The sequence below is a fragment of the Mytilus trossulus genome, chromosome 2, assembly GCF_036588685.1.
Source record: "Mytilus trossulus isolate FHL-02 chromosome 2, PNRI_Mtr1.1.1.hap1, whole genome shotgun sequence".
NCBI classification, from domain to species: Eukaryota; Metazoa; Mollusca; class Bivalvia; order Mytilida; family Mytilidae; genus Mytilus; species Mytilus trossulus.
In genome coordinates this window covers 95,504,657-95,518,156 of record NC_086374.1, presented here as the reverse complement: position 1 = coordinate 95,518,156, position 13,500 = coordinate 95,504,657, and the positions used below count along the sequence as shown (strand labels likewise).

Here is a 13,500-nt window from a genome sequence, read left to right as displayed (position 1 = left end):
AGTGATATCGCTAAAATAGCTATAGCAGTAAAGCAAATTTTGACTGATGATTTCAAAGCCCTTATTGAAGAAAAACAGAGGCCTATTCTCTTTGAACTAGCCGAAATTAAACAAAAGCAATCTGAATTAGAATTATCCTATGGAGAAGATGTCAAAAACTTTAAAAACCAGATAGACTATCTAAAAATTAAATGTGACGAGCTAGAACAGCACAGCAGGAAGCAATGTGTTAGGCTAAGTGGAGTATCGTATACTATAGGTGAAAATACCGATTACAAAATTATAGAAATCGCCAATAAATTAGGTGTTGAAATGCAGCCAAATGACATACTGATTAGTCATCGTACAGGGAGAGCTAAACCTAGACAAATTATTGCTCGAATACCAAACCATAATCTTAAAAGGAAACTGCTCAAGGCATCCAAACAACTTAAAGACAGACCTGATCTACAAGGTATTTCAATAAATCAAGATCTCACCGTAGCCAGAAGTGGTCTAGCTTACGAGGCACGACAGTTACTTAGAAGAAAGAAAATCAAGTCAACTTTTGTGGTAGATGGTAAAATTTATGTATATGACTTATCAGAAACTAGACATGTTATCCGGAACGAAATTGAATTCTCCAAGATGCTGAGTGTGTGCCATATCGACACAGACATTTCGGATGATGAATCTACTCCTGAAAAACAACCTGTATCTGATGAAGTAGTGATGGGAAACGGGAACTGAATCTATCTAGAACGTGTTTGTTTTTTTGCAAACCGCTGTCAACACATATAAGATAATACTTGTAACAAAGTCTGAAATAGGAATTTGAAACTGTTTTGATTAAAAAAAAAATATATGTATTATTTTTTATTTTTGAAATATCTGTAACTGTAATATAGGGTCTGTTCGAATGTCTTTACTTGACTTATTGCAAAGAACTAGTTCATTTTCTACATTTATTTTAATCTCAATATGTTATGAAAAGTTGTCTTCTCAGATAATACTATAAGGCAGTATTCTGAAAATATTATTCACTGCTAAAACGTTTGAAAAGATATTCTCATAAAGTACATTTCATGGTACTTTTAGATGAAGGAAAATATAAACAGATTAAGCTAACAGATTTTTCTGTATTCATTAACATTATTATCTTGATTTCAAATCGAAGCATACCAATTACATGAACTATTTTGTCTTTTTTTTATTTTAAATTCCTTGGGTTTTGTTTTTTGCTTGTTTTGTTTGTTTTTTAAATTATTTATAGTTACATTTGAATTGTAAATACTTTGTCCATATTGATTAAAAAAGAAAACTTTTTTTCTTCCAGCACATAAACTAAAAACATAAGGAAAGATCCTTTACTAATTTTGATCTTTAGATATAATTAAAGTCACATTGGAAGGCCTTAACCAACAACTAAACAATTTGTGTATATATGTTTATCTTGTTCTTTTTATTTTATTTTGTTTTATATGCCTGTTCTGTGGTTTGCCATGCTTTATGTCTGTTTGAAATTGTTTATTATATTGTTGAAGCCCCACCCTTGTACTTTGTATACCTTTTTTATATAACTATATATATATATGTCTACTGATATAACTACTTACAGAATAAGGGTGGGGTTAAATTATTCTAGGTCAACTCGACTGCATCGTAAAAAATGTATTGACATGAATACTGTTGTTCTTGTTTCACTTATGCTTCGATATGGTTATTTAGGGATCACAATTGCTCTATTATATACTGTTATTTTTTAATTAGATCAACTTCCAAGAACACCATTTTCAAGTACACGATTAACTACCAAAGTGTTTAAAGAAGTATTCAGATGTCTTTTTGTGAAAACTGAGCTTATTTGTTACTTGATATTTCTTGTAGTTTTTACTATCTTGCTTTCTTGTGATATTGAAACAAATCCTGGGCCATCATTTGCAAATGATCTTAGCCTAAATGATTCAGTTTCGAATTTAGATCTTCGCGATTTGATTACATTTACTTGCATTAATATCCAAAGTGTCAAAACAAAACTTGATATTTTGGAAGCAGAGCTTGGGGATAGAGATATAATTATGTTAACAGAATCTTGGTTAAAGCCGAACATATCCGACAATTCAGTTGTATTATCAAACTTTAAGGCTCCTTATCGTAACGACAGAGAAGGTGATAAGCTTGGAGGGGGAGTCATGATGTATGTAAAACAAAACATCCCAAGTAAGCGACGAAATGATCTAGAAATCAATACTCTCGAATGTTTATGGGTCGAAGTAGTGGTTAAGGATTGTAAAGTACTGTTTGGCCTATTTTACAGACCTCCAGATTCACCATTTCATATTTGGAATCATATAAACCAGTCAATTGAAAACGCAGTAAATAGCGGTATAAAAAGTATTGTGGTCATGGGCGACTTTAACGAAAATTTATTACTGGCAAACCGTAATAATTTAAAAAACATATTATTAGATAATGGTATGTACCAAGCAATTACTGAGCCAACATTTTATTGTGAAAATTCCTCATCACTCCTCGATCCCCTTATAGTTAATGATATCAATATTCTTGCATATCACGAAGTGAGTGAAAATATTTTGGAAGCAAATACTAGGTTCCATTGTCCAGTAAGTGGAATACTAAATTTGAACAAACCGAAATATACCCAATTTAAACGTAAAGTTTGGGATTTTGAAAAAGGGGACTACAATCTCTACTGTGAGGAGTTAAGACAAGTTGACTGGGATAGTTTACTAGATACAAATTTAAATAATGCAGTCTCCATTGTTACACAAAAAATTCTAGACGCTGCTAACAAGCATATACCAAGTAAACTAATTGTTGTTCGCACGAAAGATCCACCCTGGATGACGTCAATTATAAGGAGACAAATTCGTAGACGGAAACGTTCGCACAAAAAAGCCAAAAAATACAATACTCCCGAGTCTTGGGCAAACTTTAAAAAAATTAGGAATGAATGTGTTAACATGATTAAACTAGCAAAAACCCATTATTTTGAAAAACAATGTGAATCATTACATTCACAAGTAGATTCCATCAAGAATTGGTGGAAGAAATTGCGTAACCTGGCTGGATTTCCTTCTAAATCCTCAGACTACCCCCCTATTTTATTAAATGATACCTACTTAGACGATAATAAGGATAAAGCAAATGCCTTTAATCGTTATTTTTGTGATCAATCGAGTGTTGATGACTCGTCTGCAAATATCCCAGATCTAAATTTAGACGAAATTTTACATACTTTAGATAATATAATTATAACGCAAGAGCAAGTTTATGACCAACTGCTCTTGTTAGATGTGTCTAAGGCAACCGGCCCCGATAGCATTAGTCCAAGATTTCTCAAATATGCGGCTTTAGAATTAAGCTATCCCCTAGCTCTGTTGTTCAATAAATCACTTCAGTTATGCATTTATCCTTATGAATGGAAAATAGCAAATGTAATACCAGTTTTCAAGAGTGGTTCTCAAGAAATTTTATCAAACTATAGACCAATCTCTCTGTTATCTATTATTGGTAAAACGATGGAAAAATGTGTTTTTAAATATTTATTTAATTTTCTTTCTCGCTATAAAATAATTACAAACTTGCAGTCAGGTTTTATGCCTGGAGATAGTACTGTTAATCAACTTATTTATATTACCAACGATATTGCTAAAGCCCTTGATTTTGGAAAAGAAATAAGAGTTGTGTTTTGTGATATTAGTAAAGCATTTGACCGGGTCTGGCATGAAGGCCTCCTTCACAAACTAGAAAAATATGGAATAAGGGGGGACTTATTAAAATGGTTTAAAAGTTACTTATCCGAGAGAAGACAAAGAGTTGTCATAGGAGGACAGACATCTGATGTGTATAGCATTAAAGCAGGTGTCCCCCAGGGCTCAATTTTAGGCCCTGTATTATTTTTATTATTCATAAACGATATTGTCTGTGACATATCATGCAATATCCGACTTTTTGCTGACGATACATCATTATATATAGTTGTTGAGAACGAGTATGCTACAGCTGAATTAATGAACTCTGATATAGAAAAAATTCACGTATGGTCTCAACAATGGCTCGTTAATTTTAATCCAAAAAAAACTGAAACCATGACTATATCTAGAAAAAGAGCAAAACCCCATAATCCACCAATATACATGAATGATACACTGATACAAGAGGTTGAAGAACATAAACATTTAGGGTTAATTTTTCAAGAAAACGGTTGTTGGGAAAGTCATGTAAACTATATTATTGATAAAGCTACGCCTCGCTTAAATCTTATGAGGAGTTTAAAGTTTAAGCTATCGCGTAATAATCTACAAGTTATATATATCAGCTTCATCAGGCCCATTCTCGAATATGCAGACACTGTGTGGGATAACATACCAATTTACTTAAAGGACAAGCTAGAGAGCATTCAAATAGAAGCGGCTCGTATAGTCACAGGTGCCACTAAGCTTTGCTCTAAATCTAATCTTTATAATGATACTGGTTGGGTTTCTCTGAGTGAAAGAAGATCCAGACATAAAATTATTAAATTTTACGAAATGTTTCACGATCAAGCTCCTAATTATCTTTGTAGTATCGTACCTCAACAACTATATCAGGTCTATAACTATAATACTAGAAGTGCATTTAATGTTCAAAATATGAACTGTAGAACTACTTTTTATCAAAATTCTTTCCTACCATCTGTAATTCGTGATTGGAACAGGCTTCCACAAGATGTTAGATGTAATCCTTCAAAATTTACACTTAAAAATTATATAAATCGAGATACTAAGAAAGTCCCCACATATTATAATGCTGGTTGTAGAAAAGGCCAAATACTTCACGCCAGACTCCGGTTGAACTGCAGTGGCTTAAATGAACACCTTTTCCAGAAAAATATTGTTATTTCCAGTCTCTGTATATGTGGGCAAGTTGAGAGCAGCAAACACTATTTGCTAGAATGTCATAATTATCGACTCATCAGAACACAAACCATTTCTACACTACCAATATATAATATACAAACATTATTATCAGGTAGTGAACTAATCAGTGATGAGGAAAACGAAAATATTTTTTAAAATTGTACAAAGATTTATTTTAGAAACGGGGAGATTTGGTCCGTAACAATTATTTTTATGTCGATGTCGATTAAGATTTCGAAACTTTATTTGATGTAACCTTATTTTCGAAACATTAACATATTTCTCAGTTACATGCACTATAATTATTTAAATACGAGTTGATCACATTTTTCGATCAAACTGACTTCTGAGTAACGGGCAAACCACAGAATAAACATGTTAGCTAAGAACTGAAAATTACGTTATACGAGTTTCTAATACTATGTTCCTAATTTTGTCATTTTTTTTTAAAAGGGAGACGGATTTATATAAGTTTTTCTTGTTTCCGAATCCCTGTATTTCATATTGTATAATTATATTTTGTGCACTTCTTGAAATAAAATATTGTTTAAACTAACTTTACATTTTCAACATCGTCCTTTTATTCATATCAAACTTTCACTATAACTTTGACATATGCTGATAAACCGTTTGCCTCGATCCATGTAAAAAGTTCTGTAAAATGACGGTCAGAACAGTTTTAACTATATTACACAAGTACACTAGATATGTATGATAATGTGTTAATATTTCTCATAACATCAGTTACATTCATAACAAACATCAAAGAACTGAACTGTACCAAATCTGCCTATAGCACATGTACATAATATATATATTTTAGTGAAATGCATTGAAGTAGATAGGACTTCTTACATTTTGTTGCTATTTTTTAGACACCCTTTATGCAGTTAATGATAGATCTTTTATTTGTTTAGACCTAAACAAAAAATGTTGATGATCTACTATTATATAGCAAAATTCAAAATAATTTGATTATTTTTACTTCGATGCATACATGTAGTTATAAATATAATAATCTTCCAATAAAAATCTGATCTGCCAGTATAACTATTGTCATTAATAAATTTTAAACACATATGTTACAGGCACCAATAGGGTTTTTAGGTGCTTATAGGGCCACACTTAAAAATATTTTGGTTTGCCCAAACCCTACCCAAAGGTTGCGACAGTGGGTAGGTAGGTAGGCATTTTCTTTTTTTTTTTCAAAAAAAGAAATTGAAGTATCAGATGTTTATTAGTCTTCATGCCTATTTGATTATAAAAAACCTTCTTCTAATCAGGACCATTAAAGAATTTGAGTAGGCAGCTTTTTTCTGGGTAGGTAGCGTTTGGGCAAACAAACCTATTATTTATTATGGCCTAGGGCAACTACGATGCGATATATCTTATATTGCATGTGTTCTGTGTAAAACTGCTATAAGGCTGTACCTTGATCTATAATGGTTTACTTTTATATATTGGTGTCTTGAATGGAGAGTTGTCTCATTGGCACATCTTCCTTTATCTATAGAAGAAACATTGTCATAAAAGTTACAGCAAAAGTCATATCCCTGTTAACCAACCTACCTCATCATATTTCATTCAAGTTTCTTGAATATGTCAAATTGGTTTTGAAAAAAAAGATATTTACATGGAAGTAACACAAAATTGCTTATCCATTAAACAGTTTATATGCATGTAGGTAATGTTAGTTACCTTATAAATCATCACACATGTCAGATTGTTTTGGTCTGAGAACTTTACTTCAACTGCTTATATGTTACAACTTAAATAGAAGTGAACATATGCACTTTTAAAAGAAAGACCTCACTCAGGTTTACAGATGTAGATGAATAGCTTCTTCCATAACGTCATCAATGTACTATTCTAGCTTCACATTGAATTGCTTACAAATAATACAACCAAAATGAAATTATTAACAAGAAAACATTCAATGATTTACTGCAAAATCAGAGAATCTGAGAATAAGGATTTTTCTAATGATAAAAAAATTAAATGCAAAAATTACACATCTTGTTCCTGATTAATTGGCATAATTATGTGTAATAAGACTGACAAATTTTTTAACCTGGCCACAGAACCTGTGTATCGAACACATGTCCCCCTGAAGCATATATTGACTAATAATCTTTAACATGGTCAATTATTTATCCATTATAAGCTGATTATGAACATGACATTATCTTTCATTTAAAATGTGTTTCATAATATAATTCCATGTCTCTTTTGAAAATGACAAAACACTTAAGCGCTAGCTAGTTAGTAGTTAATCAAAAATTATTTCAAAATATCAAAGTTACAAATATATTGACCTCTTCAGTGGCAGATCCAGTAGGAGGGTTTCGGATGGTTGGATACCCCTTTTTTTCTAACGATCAATGCATTTGAATGAGGACATATAGTTGGAACCCCCCCCCCCTTTTGATCCTTTGTAACGAAACCCCCTTTTATAAATGGCTCGATCCACCCCTGCTCTAGATGTAAATAGTTTAACATAATGATAAACTTATTTCTTCAATAAAGAAAGCCTTTATTAATAAAAAAAAATCTGATATGCATTGTTCAAAATTAGCTTTTAAAGAGCAAATAACTAAATGATATTAAAAATTACACAAAAATATGTAAACTAAAGATTTTTCATACATTATAACAACATGTAAAACTGTGGATGAAAATAAAAACCTTTTTTTGTGTTCCATGTTAATTTGCACATGTATATATATATATGAAAATTAATTAAGGAGATGTGATACAACAACTAATCCAGTCCATAGACCAAAAGGGCATGCCTATTAATACATGTATAAAGTACATCTTTTTTCTAAATTTATAGGTTTTATGACTCAAAATGACAGGATAAAACAGTTAATGACAGAGACCCTGAAATAGACATATTTATAAACCACATTTTCATATACCTATATTTTTATAGCTTATATTTTGACAATTTGTCTCAGGATGATAGTTGTCTGCTTATTTTCATTCAAAAGCTAATTTAAGCTTCATTGAACATGTTGAGTGGTTTTGAAATTTGATTTGGAATGAAATCATTTAAGAATTTACAACTCTTCTAAACCATATTTGGAACAATTTGTTTGAATTTAAAGTTTAAATACCTGTAAACTTCCTATTTGATTTAGTCTGTCAACTGTATTGAATTGAGCGCAACTGGCGAGACATATAAAGATGAAACTTGAATCTGGTGTATCTTAATTTATTATTACCATGGTGTCTTTGATTACACTGGTCAATAAAAGCTATATAATATTTTGTAGATAGATATCCGACTTATGGCAAATACTGAAGATTCATTGTTATTTGTCGCAGGGGTTACTTATTTATGTGGATTGCATGGGAAAAAGTTAAATTAAGTAGCTAATGAACGTATATGATGGATGGGTTTATAAATGAAGCTATATATATGTATAAAACAGAGCAGTTTTGTATAGGCTAAGCCTGAAAAAACTGTGGCTACACATATACAAAAAAGAGAAGACACTAACTTCAAACTTAACACCATCTTTCTTCTAATATTATCCCCTGGAGTATTGCATTTTCCTAGTAAAAGGGATGAAAATACAGCTAAGTCTTTCATAAGGGGGAAGTTGCAAGTAAATTTTGAATCTAAATTTAGTTTACAAAAACTTAAGTTAAAATATAATGTTACATACATGTCGTACATGTTACTGTAAGGTCGGACAAATATATATGTACACCTACAATTTACAAACAGTTGACCACAAACATGACAAATATGCATATAAATTATATAAACAGCGCAATGCACATCAATCAAATCCCCCCCTTGCTGCATCTAAATTGTATCATTTGTTATAGTAGTAAAATCACTAGTAGTATTTCACTCTTTGGCTTATTATAAATCAAATTTTTACTTACTTGATATAAGTAGTTTTAAGTTTTTCATCCAATGGGAAATATATATATATAAATATCAACTTTTATCATCAACCCTCCGAAAGCTGCAGACTACAGGTAACAGAAACAATAAACAAAACATAAATTTTTTACCTGTCAATAACTTTATTACTTTAATCCTTCAGCCATTCAGGTAAACAGAATATCTATGAAAACTGTCATCAAGGATATCCTCTATATGGTCACTGTGGTCATGCATGGTTGGTTTCAACATCCAAATAACCATCACCTGCACCTACACATTAAAAGATTAAGTTATAGGCAATTTTACCTGAAAGTGCTGATAAGGTGTCAATAAAAATTTGCATTGTACTCTGAGGCTATATAATATATCATCAATAATGATCACTATCACAATTGTTTACTGTGAGCTGGAACAATATATATCCTGTATAACAATGATTGCATTCCTTTTTTTATATATGAATATGAATAATTTACTTTGGCTATTTTAGTTTACATGGTATTTCTACAAATTTTTTATCATTATTGTTGCAATTGTAAGAGTATGGTTTTTTAAATTAAACTAAAACTTCAAAACAATTCCGTTGGAATTTTTAAATCCCTCAACTATTTATCAAAAATAAAATTGAAGATTATGAGTAAATTTGAAAACCCAGAAATGCATGCTTCTCAGGTGAAATCCCAAAGAACACGAAGAACCCTCTATTAATACCTTATGGAATTATTTTGTGCATGGGTGTTGCTATATATACCATATATAGATATAGGAAGATGTTGTGTGAGTGCCAATGAGACAACTCTCCATCCAAATAACAATTTAAAAATTAAACCAATATAGGTTAAAGTACGGCCTTCAACACGGAGCCTTGTCTCACACCGAACAACAAGCTATAAAGGGCCCCAAAATTACTAGTGTAAAACCATTCAAACGGGAAAACCAACGGTCTAATCTATATAAACAAAACGAGAAACGAGAAACACGTATATATGTTTAAGGTATCAAGGTCACTGAAACAAGGTTATGATAGTGCATTTCAATGTTGACAAGGAAAACAACTATATATTTCTACCATGACTAATGTGTTGATGCTCTTTTCACTATCACTTGAGAGATTTGCTTCCTGTTGGAAGACTTTTAATTTTTTTCTAAATTACTGTAGGCTCCTTATACTCATAGTACGTGTAGAGGTTTTAGTTATGCTTACAAATAAATTATTACAATAAAATAATAGAACACATTTTTGTCACTAATCTTTTACTATAGATGTTTAGTATATATGTATAGTAAACATTTGAATAACCTGACAAACTAACATAAAAAAAAATCAAACTTTAAATTTAATTTAAGCAAGATTACAAAATCTTAAAATGTCTTCCTTATGCTTAAAATTTTAACAAATTATGAGGTAATTAGTACCCTAACACATGTCCCAGGTAGTTATTGGTATGATCCTTAAATTTTAATATCTAGCAACATATTGGGGAAAAAAACCAAGAAAGCCACTCCAAATATTAACATGACTTGAGGTGTTTACCACAGTTTACTAGGGTAGTTTAAAAAAAAAAAAAAATTATTCCGGTATCTGATAGACATGATAGAGGGTAATAATGTTCCATGCAACACTATCAATGCATGTGCACCACATTGTTTATGTTATTTTGAATAGACTTTTAAAAAATTTGAATAATCAGGAGAAAATCATGAAGAAACCTTGACTTATTACATCACGGTCACATGAAAAAATTATCTATGAGCTGATAGACAAAACAATAGGTTAGCAAACTCGTGCTGTTGGATTATTCTAGGTCTATTTAATTTCATATTATAGATGAAACATAAATGTTTATCATTGTTTTTATATTGTTATTATTTGAGAATGATTATTTGTGGATTGAATCAGTCAATCAAATGATTTACCTTTGTTTCACTTTCAATGTTGACATTCTTTTCCTTTAAAACACATAAAATTCATTTGTAAGTTATCCATCTGAAGCAATGGGGTTAAATTGAAGTTCACATGAATACTGATTCAATGAGAACGAATTATTCACTTGCAAGTGAACCATGCATACAGGTATCATTTCACTATTTGCATTTCATTATTGATTGAGCAAAAAAAACAATAATATATTAGATTTTTTATTTATGTCGTAGCTAGTGCCTCTTTAATAAATCGATACAAATGCCCCCCACCCCCCCAAAAAAAAAATCTGTACTGAAAGTGTTAATAAGACATAAAACATTTTTAAAGAATGTTTGTGAAAGTATAATTTTATTTGGGAAATGCTATTATTTTGTATTTTAACAGTATTGGGTGTTTTTGTTACTGCTGTCTGGCTGATGTGTTTTCTCGTTTACTTAATTATTTTTATTTGAGATGATACAAATGAAACATTTATTTTTTCAACATTGCTATTGTTTTAGGAGTAACACAGTTAAACTTAATGTAAAAACCTTTGACATTGTTTGATCAAACGTTTCAACAGATGTTTATACAAACCAAAGACATATATTAGTAAGTTTTACGTCCTTGTACAAACAGATTTAGGGGGAGGGGTGCATTATTATGACAAAAGATATCCCCCCCTCACCATTTTGAAGAAATTTGGCGGAGATTTATTAAAGGGGCACGACATAAATAAAAAATCTAGTGCCTGTGGCTCTAGTTAGGGGCCTGCTAGGCATGCTCCAGAGAAGGCTTCAAATGTCATTATATTATATATATGGACACTATTTCTTCCAATTGCCAATATTTTTATACAGAACAGAACGTCTACAGTAGTGCCTTACAGTGGCGGATGCAGGTATTTTCGAAAGGGGGGGTGCTAGCCCAGGGCAAAGGGGGGGTGCAGGGGGGTGCAAACATATGTCCCGATTCAAATGCATTGATCGGCCAAAATAAAGGGGGGGTGCGGACCCCCGGAACCCCCCCTCTGGATCCGCCACTGCCTTACAGCCTTAGTCCAAATAATTATGACGTTTGGCAAGGCTATTTTAATTTTTTTTCTGGGACGCCTCAGAAAAAAATTAAAATAGCCTTGCCAGACGTCATAATTATTTGGACTAGTAGTGCCTGTGCTAGAGCTGTGACAGTAAGTCCCAATAGTTGGCCCCTTTTTAAAAGTAAATTAATTATTAGTATTGATATGGACATTAAATCATATATTAGTCCGAGATTACTCTGACGTCCGACGGCTGTTTAGCCAGACAAGCTGGGGCCGTGGGACCACGGCCCCAGCTTGTCTGGCTAAACAGCCGTCGGACGTCAGAGTAATCTCGGACTAATCATATATATGCCTGTGTTCATGTCATACTTTTGCTTCCTATAAAAGTTTGCAGATATCAACAAATGGAAACTGTATAAATTTCTTCTTTTTTTTTAAAATCTTCCAAACTCCCGCCAAATTTATCACAAAAGCTGTCTAAATACCACACAAATTCCAGCATGAACATGAAGATCATCGTCCATATTAAACCGATTGCATTTATTTTATCATGCCACATGCTTATAAACATTTAAGTTCAAAAGTAGATTATTCTTATTTGATCTATATAAGGTACAACAATGTAAAGTTAAATATGAAGAAAATGGAAAATGATAAATAAAAAAAAAAATCAGATCTACACTTTACAACAGAAAGAGAAACCGAAAATTCAAGAAACATGTTTTCATAAATTTAAATTTAGAAACCAAAAGTTAAAACAATTATGTTTTTCCCAAATTTAAATTTAGAATTTCTATAGACACCCACATCTTGTAAAGTTGTGTAATTTGTGTTGATGATTGAATCAAGCAGTTGACCTAAGAGAAACAGGTAAACAAGCTGCTTTCTTTAAAAAAAGAAAAGCAATACATGAACCCGAGACAGCTGACTGCCGGGTCACCAAAAGATAGTTGCTGAATTTGTGTTTGCTTTTGAATTAAAATAATTGACTGTGAATATAAGAAGCCAGTTGAAAGTATATATTTACAGCTTTTATTTGAATAGTTATTTTAAAGCTCGACTAATTTATTTATTACTTGGGAATGTACATAATTTTTCCGATGATAACCCCCCACCAAACATAGAACATTTTAGAAACGTTTTTTAAAGGTTTCAAATAAGTTAGTGTCGAAAAAACGTTTTACAAATGTTTTTAATACGTTAAATTGAAACGTTTTTTGTAACTATGGGAGAAATGTTTCTGCAAACATTTTTTAAACGTAACAGAAACGTTTTTTAAAAATGTTTTTAATGAATATAAATAACACATTTTAAAACAACGTTTTTAATTTGTTTTTTAATAATGTTTCTAAAATGTGTTTTTATACAGAATAGAAAAACTTTTTATAACCGTGTTTCTCATATTGCCACAATAATTTTGTGAATAATAACTTTCAATTTTTGATAAACAAAATGTCATCTTTGATCCTCAAAATGTTATTATCTAGGAACAGTATATCCAATATATTATATACGTTAAACAAAATTTGGCGCCTTAAATTGAAACTGGTTTCTTTTCTGTAGAACCGGAAACCAGGGTAACATATTTGATAGTTTCGTATTTTATTTCTATATTTTCCTTCTTCTTCTTCTTCTTCTGATATACAGTTACAGCTTCATTATTATTGAAGATTACGAACTGTTGCATGCGCGGAGTATATGATTAAAAAATATGAACAAAAATTTATCTTTAACTTATTAGAATACTTGG

At 31.3% G+C, this 13,500-nt stretch overlaps 2 protein-coding genes across 3 annotated transcripts in view; one reads left to right on the top strand and one right to left on the bottom strand.

The window, feature by feature from the left end:
• The window catches only part of LOC134708427 (papilin-like), a 170,289-nt gene extending 161,218 nt beyond the window's left edge, over window positions 1-9,071 (bottom strand). Inside the window, exon 1 of one of the 2 annotated variants that reach the window (XM_063568937.1) lies at window positions 8,934-9,071. The gene's annotated coding sequence lies outside the window, so the exon portion shown is untranslated. Of the gene's footprint in view, window positions 1-8,801; window positions 8,821-8,933 lie in introns of those variants that run through there. The other variant, XM_063568940.1, reaches the window with a different exon arrangement.
• LOC134708428 (uncharacterized) overlaps window positions 1-13,500 on the top strand; it is a 145,756-nt gene that overhangs the window by 28,186 nt on the left and 104,070 nt on the right. The window lies entirely within an intron of this gene.